This window comes from Choloepus didactylus, chromosome 10 (genome assembly GCF_015220235.1).
Source record: "Choloepus didactylus isolate mChoDid1 chromosome 10, mChoDid1.pri, whole genome shotgun sequence".
Classification (NCBI taxonomy): domain Eukaryota; kingdom Metazoa; phylum Chordata; class Mammalia; order Pilosa; family Megalonychidae; genus Choloepus; species Choloepus didactylus.
Genome location: NC_051316.1, coordinates 7,087,858 through 7,112,522, shown reverse-complemented (window position 1 = coordinate 7,112,522; position 24,665 = coordinate 7,087,858). Strand labels below are relative to the sequence as shown.

The 24,665-nt window shown below is 39.6% G+C and overlaps 1 long non-coding RNA gene and 1 pseudogene across 2 annotated transcripts in view; one reads left to right on the top strand and one right to left on the bottom strand.

The window, feature by feature from the left end:
* LOC119504861 overlaps window positions 1-16,552 on the bottom strand; it is a 69,297-nt pseudogene extending 52,745 nt beyond the window's left edge.
* A 127-nt stretch (window positions 16,553-16,679) lies between these two features.
* The window catches only part of LOC119505439, a 55,730-nt gene continuing 47,744 nt past the window's right edge, over window positions 16,680-24,665 (top strand). For both annotated transcript variants that reach the window (XR_005210742.1, XR_005210741.1), the window contains exons 1-2: window positions 16,680-16,833; window positions 17,269-17,556. This is a non-coding gene — a long non-coding RNA (uncharacterized LOC119505439). The remainder of the gene's footprint in view (window positions 16,834-17,268; window positions 17,557-24,665) is intronic.

Here is a 24,665-nt window from a genome sequence, read left to right as displayed (position 1 = left end):
AGTAGTTGCACATTTATCGCCAATAATGTGGCACGTGATGGAACTATCATCAAAGCTCTACAAGGCTTAACAGCTTTATTTCAGGAACTAGCAAAAAAATCTGGCATTAACAACCCACTCACAGAATGGTTGAAAAATTGGTTCAGGAAATGGAAAGGAATTGCAACATCTATTTTAACTTTCCTTATCATTTCAGCCAGAATATTTGCAGCAGCTGGGTGCTACATCATCCTGTGTGCCCAGAGGCTAGTTCAGATACCCATGAAAAACACTCTAATCAAGAATATCAGCAGAACAATTTGTACCTCCCTTAAGAAGAAAGATTCCTATAATGAGGAAAGTGAAAGAGCTCTTAGCAAATTTGAGAAACTAAAATGTGAAAACTAAAAAGGTTTAAAAAAAAGAAAGAGAAGGGAATCTGTAAGAAAGGGCTAAATTTAGTTTTTCACATAAAGGCAGCATAGAATAGGGGAAATGGCAGCAGAACTGGCTTAAACAGGCCTTGTGGTAAAGGGAAGAGAGAAAGAGCCATGACCTAAGCCTAGAATCTGTACCAGCTCCTTATATGGAAAAATAACCAGGGTTACTGGAAAGTAGAGATATGGGGTATAATCAGAGGCAGGAACTCCCAGCAGGAAATTTAAACTGAATGAACTCTCTTGGATAGGCTGTACAATTCAAAATCTCAAAGATGGGCTAGTTAGCTCCCTCAGATAGGCTGTAACTTCTGTAGTACCCAGCTAATGGGGAAAGAGGGGAGGGACCTGTGCATTAAGAATAGGAGATTAAAAGATCTCCAAGTTCTTTTTCCCATGCATCTGCCCACCACATTTCTGGCTGTGTCCTATCTTACAAGATCATAAATAAATTCTTTTCTCCTCCAGAACCGAGTGATCATTTATTCCCTTACAGGTACCACTTTATTTCTGACACTTCCTAAATACCACATATACTACTTATTCCTTATGGGAAGGAGATTGTGGATATTTTCAAAAGAATGTAAGCAGCATATTACCTGAATGTGCTAACTTTATTAAAACAGAATATTCATCCTTATACATGTCAATTTTGGAGACAATTCCCAGACCCAAACAATATACAAAAAGAACAAGTTAAATGTCTATATGGATCGCAATCTTCTCCAGGTGAATTCTGCCTTTATTATGCAAAATAGACTATCTCTGAAATTAAAAGGGATTGGAGACAATTAGCATACTCCAAAAATTCCCTGCACCAATATGTAAACAGGAAAGGAAAACTGTAGTGCCTCAATATAAGTTAAAATAACTATATCAGAAATGCATAGCAAAAGCTAAAAAACATCATGTAGAGAGTGTGTAGCTAATTAAATGAACTTTTTATAACTCAAATAGAGAGTAATACTATTAATATTTAAGAACTTCCAACTGAAGATAAGAGATGGGGGTTAGATAATGAAGTCAATATGTCTAATATATAAATTAAGAGTAAACAAAAGGAAGTAAATCCTTGTCCCTTAAAATGAGGATGAAAAAGCCCAACACTCAAGTAAGCCTTTTGATGGCTAATTCAACAGCAACAGTATCTAAACTTTCTGACTTAAATGAGTATCTGTTTCCTGATGGATTACATATATTAAAAGACCATGTGGTGACTCTTGGAAGTCAACATGAAGGACACTCAGCATATAGATGAATTAACTACAGCCATGTTGATACTATTTTATATACAAAATTTCAGAATACCCTCCACAGAAGGGAGAATTGACTGAAGAATATTAAATGGAACATGGATTAATGAAGGTCTTAATATTCCTCATCATGGCATGCAAATAGTTAAGTGAATGTCATGCAGCAATATATGTGGTATAAAGAAAACTTACACATCTCCAATTAAAAGTATCTGAGAAATAGGGATTTATTATCAAATAATTCTACCTAACAAAGTATTCTATACTAACTGGCAAGTATTAAACATTGGACATTTAGTAAAAACAGGAACTCAGCTTACTTTAACAAAGATACATCAACCTTATTCATATATTAGTCAATAATGTTCTGAGTTATATTCTTTAGAGCCTAAAAGATGTGAACAAAGAGATTAGCTTATTTGTGAAGAAATTAATCTATATCAAACTTGTGGCAATAAAACTGGAAGTAAATGTCCAGTAACTGGAAAAGCAGTTTCATCTCCTTAGAATTTATTCCTTTAAAGAATGGCAGTTATGTAGTTATGTCATATGCTATAGACTGTAATATACCTCCATATCTATCCTCAATTTTTACTATCAATGATACAGTAGCATGCTTTGAAAAAATCTTAAAGAAACATTTGCCTAAAGAGCAAACTTGTTTTGGGTAACTTTCATATACCAAAAATACAACTGAGGTTACCACAGCTGGTTGGAATCTTAGCTAAGCTGAAGATTGAAGTCAATGCCACTAATACATGGGCTAGCATTGAAAAGCAGATAGAAGATACAAAGTCTGACCTTCTCAGACTGCAATTACATAAAGGGGACACTCCAGAGTGGATCAAGCAATGAGCAGAAGAATTGGAGGATGTCTGGCCTGCTGCTGCCTCAGCTACTAAAACAATTGCCAGCTTTGTGAGTTCTGCTACCAAAGGCATCTTTGGTGGAATAATTGATATATTAACTTATACTAAGCACATAGCCATCCTAATAATTATTACCATATTTATAGTATTGATTTTCAGGATTCTGAAATGGCTCCCAAATTCTGAGAAAAAGAAGGAACAGTGACAATGGAGAAAGATAAGGCAATACTGCTGTTTTACAGCACCTTCATAAAATCTTACTACAAGGCATTTGTAGTGAAGAATGTAAGTGGAAACTTCAATCTGCTCTATTAACTCTGTGTATTCTCATACTGTTAGGAATGACATGTATAATTTTGACATTATCTTTTTGTAGCTAAGACTAACAAACTTAGCCTGAAATACATGTGTAAAATACATGTAGGAAAGTTCCTGGATAGAAAATTTGTTTTATGATACCAATCCAAATTCTGAGTGCTTCCTTCCAATAAAAATGGAATATAGCATCCACATAACAATTCAACAGTTAATGTACACTTTCCCTTACCATCACCTAGTCCTTCTAGTAAGAGCTATAGGGGATACAAGAACAGCCAACCAGGCACAGAGCTTTGCCAATGAGCATGACTGGCACCTGATATCAAGCACATATATCACAGCAACAACTCTGTTTCCACTGATGAGCAAGGTACCATGTATGCTGAGCATTCTGATCTGCCAGAACACCCATGCTGCCAGGAAGGAGATCCTGTACCCATCATCATGGAAGAGACCTTCCAGGATGACAGCCTCAATAACCTTCAACTCACCAGGACTTGGGGATGTGATTATAAATTTGAGTCCACATGGAACTCTGATTTATCTTTGCAATAAAAACACCACTTGGTGTGTTTAAATGTAATCCTAAACAATGTTTTGCTGTATACTATAATTACTGGTCTTGGAAGTTCCCCAAAGAGGGGAACAAAGTAATTATATGGCATTTGGACTTTAATCACTGAATTAAATAAACCATTAACAGAATACTGTAAATATCCTTTAGATTTTAATCCAGGTATAAGAATTCTACTGTCAGAACCTATGGATAATGCAAGCCTATATTTTGGATAAATGGGCTACTGACCCTAATTGAAAACATCCTACCCATGGGTATGGCCAATTTCTGAAAGGGCAAGAATTTCAGAGAGCAATGTTGGCTGGCCCTTATGGAATGAACATTGGAGAACAAGGAGAGCCAGATATCAATGAAATTAATGATGGAATTAGTTATATAGAATTTGGAGAGAGAAATCAGTGGGAGAGGGTATCATAGGATCTAAGAAAGCTGATAATGAGAATGCTGATTCCTTCTATCCACACTGCTCTCATATACCACCTGATGTTTTCTGTCCTGATTCTTTAATATCCATTTATTATTCATGATATGGAAGCATATTTAACAGAACTGTTACCTAAAAACACTCAAGTATGATTTCTAAATGACAAAAAATGGAAAGACCTTCCTATATTAAATGGGATAGATGATTCATATCCTTCAAGTCCCATATTATAACTTGAAGGAGAAGCTAAACAGTTAAAAAACCTGTGAATATTTTCAAGAAAGCAGAAAGACCCTCTCAACCTTCTTACATATAGATAACATGTAATCACATAATCCTTTGTGAAAACAGGATGGAGCTGCAGCTGTTACTTTAACCATAAATAAGTCATAAATAATGTAGCAAGGTTAAGTACAGTCCTAATTAAATATATGTTTATCAGTATGATGAAATGGCTAAATGATCATAGAATGAAATGAAAAAACAAGTAACAGTAGTCTCTTTTCCAATTTCTAGTCTTCATGCAAGTACTAGTATATTGCTCTTACAGAAATCATAGGTTAATTAGTAAAAATATTATCAGTCGAGTTTTATAGGTATTCAAGGCTAAGTCTCCGATAATGTGGATACCCTCCTTTGGTCTTGACATTCATGGATCAAGATGCTTCAAAGGAGATATTCATGTTCGTGGAGCATCATTTAACGTAAAAATTGAATATAACTTAAAGTTACTCTAAATAAAGATGCTATAAATTGTCTGTAACTCAAACAAAAAGGAGCTCTCTCTAGTCTCAAAATGAGCTTTGTCTGGAGGAGTGGGGGCTCCCTCTCTTGGTAATATATCAATTAATTTTTACATTGTAAACTTGTTTCTTTTAGCTTAAGTGCTCCTTTAGTAAAACATGCGTTAAAGGTGAATTCTTAAGTTCTCTTTACTTTTAAACAATTGCCTGTCCCTAATACACTTAATTGAGTGGGAGGTAACTTGATGAAGCCCAAACCTATTAAATCAGGACCTCATTAGTCACAGGCCTTTTCTAATGGAGATCATAGGCATGAGGTGTAAAGAAGTGAACCCATGACATTAGACAGAGACATAGATGACTGAGCAGAATTAGAAGCCAGAGGTGAGACAGAGCACAGATTGCCATGTGACATGGTTCAGGGGCTAAGTTATGTCTGTGAGTCACCACCAGGACTTTACAGACACCAGAGAAGGAAGGGCCTGTGAATACCTTGCTTTTGGACTGCTACCCTCCCAAACTGCCAACAATAAATTGTTGATGAAGCCAACCATTCTGTGGTATATATTATAGCAGCCTGGCAAACTAACACAGCACTTATTACTCTGTATGGTAACATTTTTATATGAACGCAACTCCTTCAATGGATTAATGAGTTTAGGGACCCTTGTTCAGTGAGGCATTGTCCTCAGAGTATAAGGTAAAAGAAGAGCACTGTGCAGTGAATAAAATAGGCAATGAAATACTTGTGAAGAAATGTCTGAAATTTAATCATAAGATGCTTTCTAAAACAGTGATAGACAGAGAATTAGTGAGATTTTAGATGCATTAATATCCCAGTATCAAATTTTTACCTGAGCTTCTTCTCCCACTAGAAATCCCCTCTTTACATGTCAGAAATTCCAAAGTTGTAGACATATTTTCTAGCATCTAGTATACTTATTATGTGGTTTGATGTAAATCAGTATCATACTTATGGGAATAGCAACAGTCAAAGCTAACTGAGCCTAAAACACAGAAGAAAATGTGAGATATTACATCCTTATTTTTTTTCTTCTATTTCCAGTTATTCCCCAAACATTGAAACATTGAATCCACAACCTGTGCCTATTCTCCCATCTTTAGCCAATCTTGGTTGAAATATGACAGCATTGAATTCTTCCTTGCCTTTAGGCCAATTTATGAACCTCCTTTAACATCAGTTTCCTCATCTATCTAATAAGATTATTAAAAAGATTAAAATAAATTTTCTATGTAAACACAGCACAGTGGCTGGAATATAAAAAGAATCCAAGGAACATAAGCTAAACCACAAAATAGGACCTCTTAGCTGTGGATACACAATAGTTATTTATTTTCTCCTATTTTTTCTCTAAATCATCCCCTTAAATTTTTTTCCTCCTTTTCATCTGAATCCTATTATTTTTTCATTTGTTTTATTAAAGTAGATTTACAGAAAATCTCATGCATAAAGTACAGTTGTTCCCACATACCACCCTATTATTTAAATTATACATTACTGAGGTATAGCTATTACAATTCATGAAAGAACCTTTTATAATTATACTATTAACTATTGTCTATCATTTGCATTAAGCTTCACTGTGTTGTATTGTTCTCTTTCTATTTTTACATTTTTGTTCTAGTAACACATACAAACCTAAACATCCACCTTTTAACCACATTCAACTATAACATTCATTGCTGTTGACTGTATTCACAATGTGCTATCACAGCCACCATCCATTACTAAACCTTTCCATCAACCCAAATAGAGACTAGATACAATAAGTCACCTCCTGTCTCTTCCTCCCAATCTCTCTCTCTCTCTCTCTCTCTCTCTCTCTCTCTCTCTACTTTTAATAAATACACTTGCCTGCTTTACTCTGAAGCTAAATTTTCATAAACTCTGGGAAAATTGCTGGAGTTTGGGAGGAACCTGGGATTTACATCTATAAAAACAAAACTGGTGATGCTTAAGTACTTGGAGCTTCATAAAACTGTTAAATGCTATAAATATTCTAGTTTGTGTTTATCTGTTAAATGAACAAATAAATGAAATTAAAAATCAATATTCATAATATTTATAATGACATTTAGAAACTATAAAATAGTACCCTATTTCCAAAAATCTAACTTAAAGATCAAAAATTATAAAAACAAGTGGGAAAATCACAGTTTATGCCCACATAGGAACATTTAAAGATTGCATTGAAGATATATTAAAAGAACTGGATTAAGTGAGAGTTGCAGCCCATGTGGAGGAAAAGAGTAAAATAACAAGAAAAAGCTGAGAAAACAATAACAAGGAAATAATGAGACCATGAAATTAGGCTATTGATTCAAAACTTGACATATAATTGATAAATCTACATAAAATAAGATTCTTTAAATAGAACAAATATATAGAGATCCATTTAATTTCTTTAAATAACCAATGTACGCCAATGTACATTGAGAAAGAGAAGAAAGAAACACATATGTAGTATACTGTGAATGATGCATAACCTCAGATTCAGAAGAGATTAAAAAAGTACAGTGAATGTGAGACCACTAAACTAAATGGATGTTACATCTACAAGAAAACAGATAATTTGTAAGCAAAACCTCTGGTGAGACAACAGGCTAATGCTGCTGCTTCTTTTTGGTTAACTGTTCTTTTTTTCTCTTTGATTATTCTACAATGAGTAAATTTTGATTGAACAACAAAAAAAGATAAGACAAAACATTCTAATTGAGTAGTAAACCTTGATATTATCAGAGTTTTGTAAATGCACATCTTTGCAAAACTCATCCAAACATATATGAAGATAGTTATCACCTCCTTGGAGGGAGTTTATGATATTTGCATGAACTCAAAAAATTTCATGTATTTTGGACTGGCCTATTTGGATTTAATAAAATTACATCATTAAATTCTTTGCATATTCAAGACTAAATTAGATTTTCTATATGTGTGTATGAATGTGTATATATGTGTGTAATATGGATATTTATAAATACTTAAACTATATACTTGTATATATACATGTATATAAATATAAACTATATATTTTTATATATACTAAACTATCCAGATATATTTCTGAATTGATAAATCCCCAGGGAGATGAAACTTATGCATACATGAAATGATAAAAAATAAAGATAAGTATCTTGCTTATACTCCATAGTCATCACTATGCATTGTATATTTACTTCCATTATAGTGTCTATGCTAGATGATCAAATGGAATAGGATAGCTATAACAAATTTGAATGTTTGGGGCATGTTCAAGATTACATCCCTAAAATATGGAGTTCAAAGTTTAATTATATCATATTGTAGCCAACAAAGAATGCTAGAAAAGAACACTTTAGAACAAAGTTAATTTTTTCTTGATTTTCCAACATAGAGTCAAATTCTTCGTAAATATTTTGGAATGACTTGATATTATAAATCCAAGTCCTTTTTGCTTAAACAAGAAAGCTGCTTTAAACAGTTTTAACTGCATGTCTAATTAATATTTTTTCATCTCAGGAATGTTTTTAAAGTGGTTTTCCTTCCAACAGTATTGTTTGTTGATATTTTGAGTACTAATTAAAATATGGTGCATTCTGGAAAATTGCTGAAATATGTTTTCTCAGATCACTAAATCACAGCAATATCAGTTTTTGCATCCAATGCTTCAAAGGTTTATTTCAGAGTAGAGTAGGGAGATTAGGGTTAATGTCTTCAAGAGTTGTACAGGGCCTAGGCCTTCTCAAGTTGAAGAGTAGAATTGTAAAGTGGTCATCAGCATTCCAGAGACTAAGCCAAGGTTTAGGGCCCCATTCCCAGCAAAGAAATGAGAGCAAAGCAGGAAATTATGGATATCATCTGCCATAATCCTCAAGAGATGTCTTTTCAAAATCCTTTTTATATATGAAGCTTGATTTGCATCAGGTTTTCAATTTATCTTTTCTTTTCTTTGATAGAAAACATGCTATTTTTGTTATGTTCTCAAGTACATTGAATTTATGAATGTTTCTAAGCAATGTTTCTAATAAGCACTTCAAGGATGTTTTTAAAAGTACATCAAATAAATATTATTAAATGGATAAGAATATATTTTGTGTCATCTTAATATTATTTTCCTCAATAAAATTCAATATTTCACAACTAAATTATAGGTAAGAGGATGCTTCCTGGTTAAAACATTTAAAAACTTCAAAATTTTGAGAATCAATTTTCAAATAAGGATATCAAAATCTTTTAAAATGCATATCTTTCTTTGTATGCCTGCTTATCATTCAGAGTATGCTGATTACTGACCTCCAAAAAATTATTTTGAGTTTAGAATGAAGGTACCCTCCTGGAAAGAGGATTTCAATTGTTTCTGTCTTCAGGAAGGTACCAAGCCCTCTTTGAAGGGCTTTTATGGATTAACTGGTTAACCCAGTGCAATCTCACTTTTGAGTAAAGCAAAATTACTCATCTGGGACCTTAATTCCATCTGCAAAATTACTTCACCTTTGCTATGGGCTACAAGTCACAGGTCCCACTCACACTCTAGGGGAGGGAATAGAAAGGTCATGAAAAGCATCAGGAGGGAATCATTCCAGTCTCCTGCAGTCTGTCCACCATACTAGCTCACCAGCCTCCTCATATCCACAGTGCAAATTGCACAGAACACATATGCCTGGGTTCTCAATAATAGCCTATTTTTCTTGTTTTCCCTTATGCTATTCTCATAGCCAAAGCAGCTTTTACTCTAGTCTGCTGGTGTTGATGTGAGGGGAGATGGACTTACTAAATGACTACTGAATCATTATACAGATATTTCTTTTTCAGTTTCTAATGTATTAGAACAGCCAGAAGGAAATACCTGAAATTGTGGAACTGTAACCCATACTATACTTTGAAATTTGCTCTAGTAGTTACCTGTTAAACTACATTTTGAAATTTACCACTTTTCTTGTGTATATATTTCACAATAAAAAGTGTTTAAAAAAAGATTTGAGGAAGGTATACAAGGCATACACCATATAACCTGCACCAATCCAGCATCACCTGGGCCAGCATCCCTTAGTCCACCCAACACTTATTTATGTCACAAATCATCAGATAAGTGGGTAAATACAGACCATCAATAGTATCACACCAGCACAGGTCAAGTTTGCAGCCAAGTGAAGACCGGGCCTTGAGACCTGGGATGAGCTACCTAGACACGCTGCCAACCATTTGGCCTGCACTCAGGGCAGCCCTGTTCCCCTCTGCCCTCCCCCATCCAGCCCAGGCCTACCTCTAGGAGCTTACAAGCAGCCTGGGCCTGCTCCTGGCAGGCCAGCATGCATGTGAACACTGGCAAAATGTCCACACTGTCCACCAGGTGCAGGCAGGTTCAGCTCTCCTGCAGAGCCTCCACCAAGGGCTCCACCTTGACCAGGGCATCCTGCAGTTCCCAGCACAACCTTCCTACAATTGCCACCAGCTCCAGGGCTGGTGGGCAGGCATCTCTGCTCTCCCACAGCAGTGCCAGGTAGCTCTGCAACACATCTCAGGCCAGGGTCCCATGCTGCCAACATGGGGAACAGTCTTAGCATCACCAGACAGATCACCACACCATGCACATGGCACCAGCCACACCCTCCCCATCCTCAGACCATTTCCACGTGTTGCCTCAGAGTCACAGGAGTCCACCTGAGAAAAGGTAGGGGTGAGGGGTGCCAGATGCCCTGGAGAATTTCCTCCCAATCCTCTAAAGAATGCAGTCCTCTAGGAACTCTGAGTACCATGCAGGTGACCAGGGCCACCTTCCACAGTTCACCTGTCTCTGAACCTCTCCTTTGCCCCTGTTGACCATGATGACCCTGGTGCCCTAATCACACAGTTCCACCTGGACACTCTTTGCACTTTACATCCTTCACCCTCATCCTACAGTTTGCAATTGGGTTTCTCTCTGACTCCTTCTCTGGGCTCTCAGCTCAATGGGGGCTGCTGTCTGACTCACCAGGATTTTCCTGGCATCTGCCACAGAAGTCACATGCCTTCCCATGTACTTAGGAAGCACTCTGGCTAGGGTTGGCAGATGCCATTTCCATTTCAGCAAGGGAACTAAAGCTGCAAGACTATTGTCACCATCTGCATATAAGCATTTTGATTTTAGAAAAGAAACAACAAAATTTTACTTGACAAATACCGGAAAACATGAAGAGGTAAAAGCTGCCCTGGTTCAACCAATGAAATAGGCCAAGAAAGGAAAGCCCCAGTCAGTAGTGCTCCTTGTGGATGCTGGCAGGGACAGGTCCTGCATGGGAGCTTTAATCCAGTTTCCATCACAGAAGCATGTGAGGTAACTCCTAGGGCTTCCCCACTTGGCAGGTGAGGACATCCAGCTCAGAGAATCACGGAAACATTCAAAGGTTGCAAGGTGGTAACCACAGCAGGCTGGCCTCCATGCCTGAGCACAGAACTCATCTAAACCCAGAAGGCTACTCTGCCACCTGGGGAGTCATGTGTTCTCTCCCATGAACCCTCCACTTGGCTGCTTGAGAGCTAAGCCCTGGTTGGTTGGACTCTCAGGATTTCTGAATTTTTCCTCAGTTTATACAAATAAAACTATGTGCATATACACCCATTTTAAACCCAGAGACACATAGGCCATTGCCCATGCCACCCTCAGTCTGCCTGACAATGGCACATGAGTCTTTGCCCATAAACACAGTCCCACCATGTGTTCCATCAATGGAGGACTAGAGGTGTTGAAGCAGATCCCTCCCCCCATGGACAACTAGGTGATATCCTGTTGCCTGCCTTTTCAAAAACACCTCTGTTCACAACTGAATTATTTCCACAGAAGACCTGCAGAACTGAAATTAAACTGGAGAATTAACAAAATTAATATGGACATCAACAGTTTTCATTGATAATGCCAAACTGCATTTCAAAAGGCAGCAAGAGAGAGGTGGGGCAAGATGGCGGCATAGAGAGGAGTGGAAGCTAAGTGGTCCCCCTGGAACAACTACAAAAAAAAAAGAAACAACTAGTAAATAATCCAGAATAACTGTGGGGGGACAAATGAGACCATCCACTCATCATACACCAACCTGAATTGGGAGGAATGCCCAAGAACACAGCATAAGTAAAACCTGTGGATCCAAGTTGTGAGACCCCCCTCCCCCACAGCCCGAGCTGCAAAGCCTCCTGGTGCCAGAGAGAAGCTCTCTCCCAGCAAGCGAATATACCTCAGCTGAGCTCCAACTGGGGTTTTAAGTAGCAAGTGTGAACTGCTCACTACAGGTACACATCCCCAAAAAACAGACAGAGGTTTTGAGTGACGACTGACCTTGGAGAGCTGGAGGGTCACCTTGGCCTGGGTCTGAAGGGGACTATCTGTTTCTTTTTTGGCTCACCGGAGAAAGCCCCAGCCATTTTCAGTTTCCAGGGCTGTGACTCAGGGAAGGGTGGAGACAGCACAAGCAGAGAGCAAGACCATTGAAATGCTAATGACCTCCACCTGAGGGGTCTGTCTTCTCTAGGAGGAAAGGGGTGGGGCCCCTTCCATTCAGAACCAGACCCCAGAGCCTGGGGTAACACAGCCATACCTCCTCACACCAGTCAAGAATTATAGGCTAACAGGCATCACCTGCTGGGCAGAAAAGCACAATGATCTGAGGCATCAAAGGGTGGAGCAATTTTCTAAGGCATACCCACAGGGAAACCAGATACTGAATATTTCTTCCCTCTGGGACCTGAGCCTGTTCTGGTCTGGGAAAACCTGATTTGGATAACCAAGGAAACCATGCCTAGACAACAGAAAATTAAAACCTACACTAAGAAAAACAAAGTTATGGCCCAGTCAAAGGAACAAACGTACACTTCAACCGAGATACAGGAATTTAAACAACTAATGCTAAATCAAATCAAAAAGTTTAGAGAAGATATTGCAAAAGAGATAGAGGCTGTAAAGGAAACACTGGGCATATATACAGCAGAAATCAAAAGTTCAAAAAAACAACTAGTAGAATCTATGGAAATGAAAGGCACAACACAAGAGATGAAAGACACAATGGAAACATACAACAGCAGATCTCAAGAGGCAGAAGAAAACACTCAGGAACTGGAGAACAAAACACCTGAAAGCCTACAGGCAAAGGAGCAGATGGAGAAAAGAATGAAAAAATATGAGCAACGTCTCCGGGAACTCAAGGATGAAACAAAGTACAATAATGTACATATCATTGGTGTCCCAGAAGAAAAAGAGAAGGGAAAGGGGGCAGAAGTAATAATAGAGGAAATAATTAATGAAAATTTCCCATCTCTTATGAAAGACATAAAATTACAGATCCAAGAAGCACAGCATACTCCAAACAGAAGAGATATGAATAGGCCTACGCCAAGACACTTAATAATCAGGTTATCAAATGTCAAAGACAAAGAGAGAATCCTGAAAGCAGCAAGAGAAAAGTGATCCATTACATACAAAGGAAGCTTAATAAGACTATGTGCGGATCTCTCAGCAGAAACCATGGAGGCAAGAAGGAAGTGGTGTGATATATTTAAGATACTGAAAGAGAAAAACTGCCAACCAAAAATCCTATATCCAGCAAAGCTGTCCTTCAAATATGAGGGAGAGCTCAAAATATTTTCTGACAGACAGACAATGAGAGACTTTGTGAACAAGACACCTGCCCTACAGGAAATACTAAAGGGAGCACTACAGGGTGATAGAAGACAGGAGTGTGTGGTTTAGAACACAATTTTGGGAGATGGTAGCAAAGCAATGTAAGTACACTGAAAAAAGGTAACTATGAATACGGTTGAGAGAGGAAGGTGGGGAGCATGTGAGACACAAGAAAGGACAAAGATAAAGACTGGGACTATGTAACTTGGTGAAATCTAGAGTATTCAACAATTGTGATAAAATGTACAAATATGTTCTTTTATGAGGGAGAACAAGCAAATGTCAACCTTGCAAGGTGTTAAAAATGGGGAGGCACTGGGGGAGGGATGCAATCAGCATAAACTAGAGACTGTAACTAATAGAATCATTGTATTATGCTTCCTTTAATGTAACAAAGGTGATATACCAAGGTAAATGCAGATAAGAGGGGGGGATAGGGGAGGCATGTTAGACACTTGACATTGGTGCTATTGTCTGACTCTTTATTCTACTTTGATTTAAGGTTATTTCTCCTTTTGCTGCTTCCTAGCTGTCATTTTTTTTCCTCTTTCTTTTGCCTCTCTACCTTCTTTGACTCTCCCTCCTGCCTTGTGGAAGAAATGTAGATGCCCTTATATAGTGGTGAAGGTGGTGAACACACAAATATATGACCATGCAGAGAACCATTGGTTGTTTACTTGGGATGGAATGTACGGTGAGTGAACAAAACCGTATTAAAAAAAAAATGGGTTGATGACAAAACCTCAAGGACAATATACTGAGTGAAATAAGCCAGACACATAAGGACAATTATTGCAGGGTCTCACTGACAGGAACTAATTATAATATGTAAACTCATAGACATGAAATATAAGGTACCAAGATATAGGACGAGGCTTAAGAATGGGGAGTGGTTGCTTAGTATGAGCAGAATGTTTAATTAGGATGAACTTAAATGTTTGGAAATGAACAGGGGTGTTGGTAGCAAGATGTGAGAATAACTAACAGTGCCAAATGGTGTGTGAATGAGGTGGAAAGGGGAAGCTCAGAGTCATATATGTCACCAAAAGGAAAGTTGGAGTTCAAAAGATGGGAATGTATAAAACTGAATCCTATGGTGGGCAATGTCCATGATCAACTGTACAAAAACTAGAAATCTCTTCCATGAACCAGAACAAATGTATGACAATACAATTAGAAGTTAATAATAGAGGGGAATATAGGGAAGAACTATATACCTATTACAAACTATATACTACAGTTAGTATTTCAACATTTTTTCATAAACAGTAACAAATGTACTATACCAATACTACGAGTCAACAATTGAGGGGGGTTGGTTAGGGATAGGGGAGGATTAGAGTTTCCTTTTCTTTTTTTCTATTTTCATCTTTCACTTTATTTCTTGTCTGGAGTAATGAAAAGTTTCTAAAAATTGAACAAAAATTAAGTGTGATGGATGCACAGCTGTATGAGGGTACCCAGGGGAAGTGATTGTACACTTTGGATCTTTGAATAATTGTATGGTATCTGAACAATCTCAATAGAAATGAAAAAAAAAAGAAAGAAAGCAGCTGGCAATAAAAAGAGGAATCTAACAGAAAAAAAAAAAAAAAAAAAGGCAGCAAGAACCTAGTGTCCAAAGAGGGCAGGTGGCAGACCCTGTCCATTCTGCTGACACAGGTGGTCTGCTCTTTCTCATTCTCTCCATCCTGGCTGTCCCTCCACATTGCCCTTGGAATTCCCAGGCTGGTTCTTTCCAGACCCTGCTGCTGCTCCCCCTTCCCTCTCCATCTCACCCCCATGAGGGAAACTCCCTTTTCTCTGGATCTCCCACTTCCCAGATTTTACTGGCCCAACAGTTCCCAGAACCTGACTCAGGGATTTTAGCAGCCACCATGGTCCACACATTGTAACCGAGAACTTAAGACTTAAGGACTGACTGATGATGATTACTGAATCATTACATAGATATTGCCTTTTACTTTCTGGTATATTAGAGTAGACAGAAGGAAATACCTGAAACCTGAATTGTAATCCAGCTGCCTTGATCTCTGATAATGACTGTATAGCCTTTATCTTGTGCCCTTATGATTGTAAAAACCTTGTGACTTTCACTTGCACCCATTTATAGTTTTTTTTTTACTCCAAAGTCTTATGACCACAAAAAACAGACCCTAGTGTTTATTAATGAAGGGTTTTGGGTCAACAAGAACTAACCCACCACAAGTCCAAAGTTCTCTTGGTAATAGAAGCTGGATCTAACCAAAATGGGCCCACCTGACATGCACAGTAGCTTAGACTTTAACCTACAAGTCACCTATACCTCATTATAATACTAAAAATCACACCCATCATCATATTAAGCCTGCCATTTTCTTACATATGTTCTGTGACTAAGCATGTAATCAATTCTGTGCAAGCTCAATAACTAGATCACCTCTAATTACATAATCTGGGGGCCACTGTACTCATTATCCTAAAACCTGCCCATCCTTTGATGCTTTAAAACTATCAGAATTACTGCAGTTTGGGGATAAAGATTTTGGACCGACAGGCCATCTGTTCTCCTGCTTCCTGCCTAGGAATAAAAGTCTTTCTCTCTTGGAAATCCCTGTGTCTCAGGAATCGGTCATTTGAGCACATAGGGTAAGAAAAATCCATTGCCTTGTCTACTAACAGTATCCCAGTGACTGCAGGAGGCTCTGGACTTCAGATAAGGGGCCAAAGACCCCAGGTCCCCTCCTCAAAGAAGCAAAGCTTCTAGGGCCTTCCACTGCACAGAGGGCTCCTCAGGACCCTACTTCCTTCAGCACAGACTCCTCCCCACCAGACATATGGGAGCAGCTAGAGGGAGGATGAGAAGACAAAGCTGGAAGCCAGGCCTACACTGCACGTGGGCAGTCTCACCAGGAACCTGGAATTTAAGATCAGAAATGGAGTCATCTGGGGTCACCCTGGTTTTGACTTGGGTGTTTATGGCGGAGAGGAAACTTGCTGTGCGTGTGCGGGGAGAGGACCCCTTTCCGCCCTGCACCAATACCTGTCAGGGCTCGCCCACGGCTCAGCAGACCCGTGCACTCCCTGCTGCACCGGGCCTGGACGCTCCTACCTCTGGATGCTGTGATGGCCACCACCACCCCACACGCTCACACAGCCCCCCGTGTCCGGACTCACCGGGGTCTCCAACGCCTGGCTACTCCCTGCCGCCATTTCCACAGCCTAGGGAACTTTGCTGCGGTTGGGAAGGCCCGGGCGGAAAGGTGGTCCCAGGGGCGGGGCCGCGGGGTCGCAGGCCGTACAGTGTGGGCTGCGCCTGCGCTCCGAGCCCGCGGGAGAGGGCCGGCCCCGCCCCTCGGCTCGGGTCCCAGGGCTTCCGGTGCTGGGAGGGGCGGGGGAGCGAGGGGCGGGCTTGGCAGTTTGCGGAGCTGGTGGAGTTGGGTTTCGGTCTGGAAGGGGACGGCCGCTTCCCACTGGAGCCCCTGGACCCTGCGCCCTCTCGGCGTCGCCACCCTGCGAACCCCTGAGCCTCCGAGGTCAGGATCCTGCTGGTGAAAGCGTCAGCCTTAGCACCCTGAGTTGAACAGAAGTGCGACATCCTAACCCGCGGTAAGGAGGGCGGTGAGCACTGGAACCCCCATCCCAGCAGCGGGTGGCTGGAGGAAGTGATGAGCCTTTGACAACCCCCACTCCCTTGGACCCAAGTTACTCTGGGAGCCGAGGCTGGCTCTGGAGACGCTGGTTGCAGAGGGCCCTGGGGTAGGTAATCCTCTGACCTTAGCCCGTGGCACCCACTGCTCTCTGCCCCCGCCCCCACCTCTGGCTTCCAGGACCTGGTTGGGAGTGGGGGCAACACCTCATAAACCCAGACCCCAAGGATGGGGCGGGATGGGTCTGAGGAGAGGCTCTTCTGGGGATGCTTGTTCTTCCACTCCAGTGGTCCCTGACCAAGGAGTTGGAGGGCGCCAGGTGGGGCTGACTTCCTGATCCCGAGAACTGCAGGGCAGTCCTTAGAGCTTTTGACCTTTCCCTGACCCTCTGCAGGCCTGACCTCATTGTGACCCTGGGTCTGTGGGCACAGCTGCGCAGTTGAGAGAAAGGTATTGAGGCTTGAAGATCCTGTAGATGAATTCGTGGTTCTCCATGGCCAGAGTTAATAATTGTTGGGCACTTACCAAACTGCTTAAATCCTGGATTGAGACACTTCTAGTGACTACCTGAATGGTGAGCCTTGCAGTGAATACCAGCCTTTCTTCTTGTGGAACTTGCAGTTTTGGGGAGCAAATCAAAGGCTAGTTGTTAGCCACAGGAAGCAGGAAAGAAGTTCTCAAGGTGAGAAATGGAGACTTTGCATTGACTTCTAAAGTGCAGGCAAGGGCTACCTGGAAAGAAAGAATTCTGAGTCCATGGCTTTATTTATTCCAAAGAATTAGGTGAGAAGATAAACTTTTCATTAGTTCAAAGAAAATCTTGAAACACTCCATGGGGCTGGCAGAAGATTTGCTAAATAAACCACTACTGTGGGAAGAGTGGGCCAGATGCTCATTTACAGGCCTGAAGGATGTCCCTGATACATTGTACAGTAGAAAGGGCACTGAAAGCCATTTTCCAAGATAGAAGCCCTCCTGGAGTGCTAGAGGTAAAATGATAGATGCCACGTTACTCAACCCTGTTTGCTTCTGGAGGGATAGATAAAATAATAAGACCTGTTAATTTTCTCCTTTGTGTTTATCCATATTTTCTAATTTTTATAAAGTGATAATCTCATGGTTTTCTATTTTTAAAGAGTGGAAAGACAAAACAGAGGTGTTAATAGGGTTGGGTTGGTGAGATTGTGACCAAGTTTACTGAGGCTGGAGCAATTGGGATGAGGGTGGGAAATGGATGGAAGTTAGAGAAGTTAAGTCTGCATTTGAGCATCTCTTTTGCTGCAGCAAATCTCCCACTTACAGTGAGATATTTTTGGGAATCAAGCACGGGTCCTTTCTCTATGATTCACTGGATGCCCAGTGAATATATTCCTGATTACCCACAAAGCACTAATAAATTATAACAAGCAATGTAACCTATCAAAAATATCCAGTAAAGTATGATGTACTGGTAAATTGAATCTTAAAGTAATTAAACAAATTCTGATTCTAAATTCTCATTTGTTTAAAATCAGTTACTTTTTTATGTTGTACATTCAGTAAGTCCCAGGTAAGATGTTTTATTTTACAAACAGTGCCTTAGTTGTCCCTTTGAGCTGGGCTTGCTGTTGCCTTTTTACACTCAGGAAACAGGTCCAGTGAATTCTAAAACACTTCCAAAAGACCCCTGCCAGTAAGTGGCAACTCAGATTTTGAACCCATGGCTGTCAGACTCTAAAGCCCACACTCTTAACCTCAGCACTTTACTCTTTAAATAGTAAGTATATTTTTATTGTAGAATATAACATATTTACATAGAAGTGATTACTTTCCAAGTGCGATTTATCAAGTAGTTAGAGAGCAAATTTCAAAGAATGTTATGGGTTATGGTTCCACAATTTCAGCTGTTTACTTATTGTGAAACATAACTATGCAAAAAGGTGAAAACTTTCAAAATGCAATTTAACAAATATAAATATAGGAAATTTCCAAGAATATTATGGGTTACAGTATCATGTTTCAGTTATTTCCTTATTGTGAAATATTACATATATACAAAAGTGATAACTTTCAAATTATAATTTAACAAGTAGCTATATAGCAAATTTCAAAAATGTTATGGGTTATAGTTACACCATTTCAGTTTTTCCTTCTAGCTATTCTAATGCACTAGCAACTAAGAAAAAAAATAATATGGGGATTCAATATTCATAATCCTCTCTTAAATTCCTTCTTGTCTATTTCTACCTCTTCCTCTAGTTTAATTATTTCCCCAATCTTTAGGGATGTCTAGGCAATGAACACCTTAATTGTTCATGTTGAAATGGGTGTTGATATTATGGGAAAAGGGGACACAACTGGTTGATGTTCTGGAAGAAACTGTTGCCTCTAGGTTTGGGGAATTAGCTGGAACAGGAGCTGTCTGAATAATTTAAGTTTCCAAAGGATAAACTTAGTGAGTGAAACTTTTATAGTCTCAGATAGGGACCCAGGTATTCTTTAGGGTTTTGGGGACTACTGTTGATGGGCTTACCATACTGTGGCCACTTGGGATATCTAGCTGAATCTTGCATAGGAGTAACTTCCAGGACAGCCCCTTGACTATATTTGAAACCTCTTAGCCACTGAAACCTTATTTGTCGTCTTTCTTTTCCCCATTTTTGTCAAAAAGACTTTCTCAAGCCCTTGAGGCCAGGGTCAGGCTCATTTCCAAAATCTGTGTCCTATATCTCCAGGGAGACTCACTCACCTGGGGGATCCTGTCCCATGTCAGGGGGAGGGTGATGAATTTATTTGCAGAATTGGGCTTAGAGAGAGAATGTCTACATTTGAGCAACAAAAGAGGTTCTGTGGAGGTGGCTCATAGGCATATTTATAGGTAGGCTTAGCCTCCCCTTTACAACCATAAGTTTCAGAAGAACAAGCCTCAAAATTGAGGGCTTGACTTATAAAGTAGGGGGGTCCTCATTTCACATGGCATATGTTCTGCCCATGATAATCCATCAGTATCTCACATTATCATCCCTTAGTTGTACAATCCTCATCACTCACCATTTTAAACAATTCTCATTACCCAAAACATCCCATATGACTTTTTAGCCCTTAATTATTTGTCCCTAGTACTTGTGTGATACTAGTAAAGTATTCCTATTAATTACAGTTCCTAGAATGCAATAGATACATTTTTTCCCATATACCACTCTGTTGTCAACTCTGTACCTGTGTCATAGCTTAGAAATATATTATGCAAGCATCTATCTATATTTGTAGTGCTGATCTGTGGGATACATGCCTTCAAACAATCCCTTTCAATCCTATTCACCTTTAATGCAGCTCTGATACTTATAATCCCATTAACAAACAATTATCATCCCTATGCATTTCCATACCTTTAAATTTACCCTCACTATCATATCTGAACCTATTAAGTTATTATTCCTCCTTTACTAGCTTCTGTCTCTCTCTAGGTCCCCAATATTCTACATTGTAAGGCCTTGATTTGACATTGTTCAGGGAGTTCATAGTAGTGGTAATTTACAATATCTCTCCTTTTGTGTCTGACTTATTTCACTCAGCATTATATCTTTAAGGTTCATGTATGTTGCCATCTGTTTCAGGACCTTGTTCCTTCTTACTGCTGCATAGTTTTCCATCATATGCATATACCATATTTTGTTTATCCACTCATCTGTTCATGGAGACTTGCATTGTTTCCACCACTTTGCAATTGTGAACAATGCTGCTATGAACATTGGTGTGCAAATATCTGTTTATGTCACTGCTTTCAGATCCTCTGGCTGTATTTCAAGAAGTAGAATTGCTGGATTGTAGGCTAAATCAATATCTAGCTTTCTGAGAAACTGCCAAACTGACTTCCACAGTGGCTGTACCACTATACATTCCCACCAGCAATTAATGAGTTCCAATTTCTCCACATCTTCTCCAGCATTTGTTGTTTCCTATTTGTATAATGGCAGCCATTCTTAATGGTGTGATATGGTATCTCATTGTGGTTTTGATTTACATTTCTCTAATATCTAGTGAAGATGAAAAATTTTCATTTGTTTTTTAGCCATTTGTATTTCCTCTTCAGAAAAATGTTTTCATACCTTTTGCTCATGTTAAAATTGGGTTGTTTGTACTATTGTTGAGTTTTAGGATTTCTTTATATATGCAGGATATCAGTCTCTTACCAGATATATGGTTTCCAAATATTTTCTTCCATTGAGTTGATTGCCTCTTCACCTTTTTGGTAAAGTCTATTGAAGCACAGAAGCTTTTGATTTTGAGGAGTTCCCATGTATCTGTTGTTTCTTTGGTTCATTGTGCTTTGGGTATAAGGTCTAACAAGCTACCTCCTTTTACTAGGTCTTGAAAATGTTTCCTTATTTCATCTTCTATGAGTTTTATTGTGCTGTAACTTATATTGAGGTCTTTGATCCACTTTGACTTAATTTTTTTTTTAATCTTCATTTTATTGAGATATATTCACATACCACGCAGTCATACAAAACAAATCGTACTTTCGATTGTTCACAGTACCATTACATAGTGGTACATTCATCACCCAAATCAATCCCTGACACCTTCATTAGCACACACACAAAAATAACAAGAATAATAATTAGAGTGAAAAAGAGCAATTGAAGTAAAAAAGAACACTGGGTACCTTTGTCTGTTTGTTTCCTTCCCCTATTTTTCTACTCATCCATCCATAAACTAGACAAAGTGGAGTGTGGTCCTTATGGCTTTCCCAATCCCATTGTCACCCCTCATAAGCTACATTTTTATACAACTGTCTTTGAGATTCACTTTGACTTAATTTTTGTATAGGGTGTGAGGTAGGGGTCCTCTTTCTTTCTTTTGGATATGGATTTCCAGTTATTCCAGCCCCACTTGTTAAACAGAGTTTTCTGTCCCAGTTCAAATGTGCCCCCCTCCCTACCTGCTGTGTGCCTGTGAGACTCTGGGGTATCAGAGGAGCTCCTGAAGCTTCTGTGTGGCACCCTTTCCTGTGCCTGCTTCTTGCCTGTGCACCCCCTGAACTTCTGTGTGGGAGAGAGTAAATGAGGTCAGTACTCATCTGCTGCTTCCCTGGGGGCCCTCATGGGAGCCCCTGGCCATGTGACAGTGGGGGATTATCTCATATGTTAATTGTTAATGTGGGTACATGGGAGTGGAGAGCCACTGCTCATTCCCTTGCCTGGTGGCTCTCTCACCACTGATTGCCCTGGAGGCCATCCTGGCTGAACAAATTCACCCTGTCCCTTGAGGCACACTTTCTCTGCATTTTTGTCCATGTCCCTACCATGGTTCCCTCTATGGCTGGTCACACCCTGAATCCATGGTCCCAGGCATCCTCTGGCCCCTCTCTAGTTTTCTTCAATGAGGAGAAGCCCACTCTGTCTCACCCAATCTCCCATTTTCTCAGAAGTCTAATTTTAAGTATTTTAAAGCAAGCAGGACATGATGTATAACCTTCATATCTAATGGAACTTGTTATACCAGCAAAAGGTAGTGCCCACATGTATTTAACCAATACCCATTTTAAACATAGGCTCTTCCTCCTTCTCCACGTGACCAGTTACAGAAACGAGGACTATGATGACATGAATATTTCCTCCTCATTTTGTTACGATTATGTTTGTATTTGTCTGTAAAGAAAATATTTTTGCTTTCTTCTCTGTCTTATCCCCTTATCATAAGGCATAAGCTGTAATGTTCATTTTGAAGGTATGGTTTTAGGTGATGTGTACAACTGCCAAGTTGACAAGGGGTGAACTGTGATGGTTGGGTTCATGTGTCAAGTTGGCTAGGTGGCCTAGCTGTCTGGTCAAGCGGGCACTGGCCTGACAATTGCTGTGAGGATATTTGAGGCTGGTTGATAAACCAACGGGCTGGATTGTCAGATCATCAGTCAATTGACTGCAGCTGACTGTTGACTCATCAAGGGGCGTGCTTCCGCAGTGAGAGAGTGCAATTGGCTGGATTTGGTCCAGGTGATCAGTTAGAGGCTTATAAGCTGCACGGTTAGAGAACCTTCACTTCTTCTTCAGCTGCTCAGTGAAGCATTTCCTGGGGAGCTCGTCGAAGTTGCCAGCTCATTTCCTGAGGAGTTCGTCAAAGTTGTTGGTTCGTTTCCTGAGGAGTTCGTCAAAGTTGCCAGTTTGTTTCCTGAGGAGTTCGTCAAAGTTGTCAGTTCGTTTCCCAAGGAGTTCGTGGGACATCTTCCTTGGAGTTGACAGCTTGTTGACAGCTCTGCAGAATTTGGACTCGTGCGCTCCCGCAGTTGCGTGAGTCACTTTTACAATTTGATAATCAGAGACATCTCTCATTGATTCTGTTTTCAAGGAGAACCCTAACTAATACAGTATGTAATGTGTCATTTTTATCTGCTTTTCCCTTTATTTTTGGTTTTGAGTAATTTTATTATCATGTGCCTTGATGAAGTTTGTTCCTTGTGTCTTGTGCTTGGATGTTTATGAGATTCTTGGATATGGGTGTTCATAGTTTACATCAAATATGGAATTTTTTCTATAACTATTTCTTCACATATTTTTAAGTTCTCAAAGATTCAAATTCAATGTAAATTAGGTTACCTGAAGTTGTTTCACATCTCAATGACTGTATGCTCTTCTTTTAAAAAAATTACTCTTTCTATGTTTCATTTTGGATGGTTTCTATTGCTACTTCCTCAAGTTGACTATCCTTTTCTTTTGCAATTTTCAACCTTATAATAATCCCATCAAGGGTATTTTTCATCTCAGACACTGTAGTTTTCTTTTCCAGCACCTGGCAGTTTCCTCACTTACCTGCCCTGATCAATGCTCTGATGAGTATGGCAAGGGGATCTCCCTTTAGATGCATGGAGTTTATGCAGCAAATTCCTCTCTGGACACATGGCTGGTCTCCCCTGGTGCACTTCTCCATTTCTTCAACTCAGATGTTCAGGAACTGCACTGTGGCAGGGGCAGCCACAGGGCTCACTTCATTTGCTTTCCATCTCTCAATGATCACTGGCATTCATTGTCCAATGTCCTGTCTTAAAATCTGTTATTTCATGCATTTTGTCTGATTTTTTTTTTGTTTCATGAGGAAAGGTAAATCCAGCATGTGGTTCCCACATGACTGCAGGTACAAGTTGAAGTCCAAGTTGAAGTAGTGATTATTTTTTATTGGGAAATCACAAACATGAAGTATGTACAAAGAAAGAATTTTCTCAAGCTTCCACCATCATCTGTTTTGTAGCATTTTTCTTATTAAGATGAAATCAGCTTTCCTTGTCTTTAATCTACACCATCTCTTTTCTCACAGATGCTGGTAGTCACTGACCCCACATGGGAGTAGGAAAATATGCTGCAAGCCCTCCCAGAATGATGCCTATTCACATACTCCTAAACCCAAAGCAAAGAATATGGATATCAGCTCCCCAAGCTTGCTCTCAGAAAGGAGGCTCCCACAGCCCAAATGCCAGGATATAGGTAGACTATCCACTTAGACTTATCCTGAGGTCAGTAATCACAATTGGCAAAGTGATTGGCATTCTTGAAATGGAAGAAATTATTGGTTTCCTGAGTCTCCCCATTCTGCATTCATCAGATAGAGGGTCCCCAGCAGCTCTTAAGTTTACAGAAATACCATTAGGTCAGACAAAAGTGGCTAACAAATAATTCATGTAGTCTTGGCATAACCACTTAGCAATCTGTTCTCCCTCTATTTCTTGCTCAGAGACCTTTGAATGTGTCAATCTGAATAATTGGCCAGTAAAGCCTCAAGCCTTTAGTTGCTCATTAGTTACTTGTGAGATGGAAG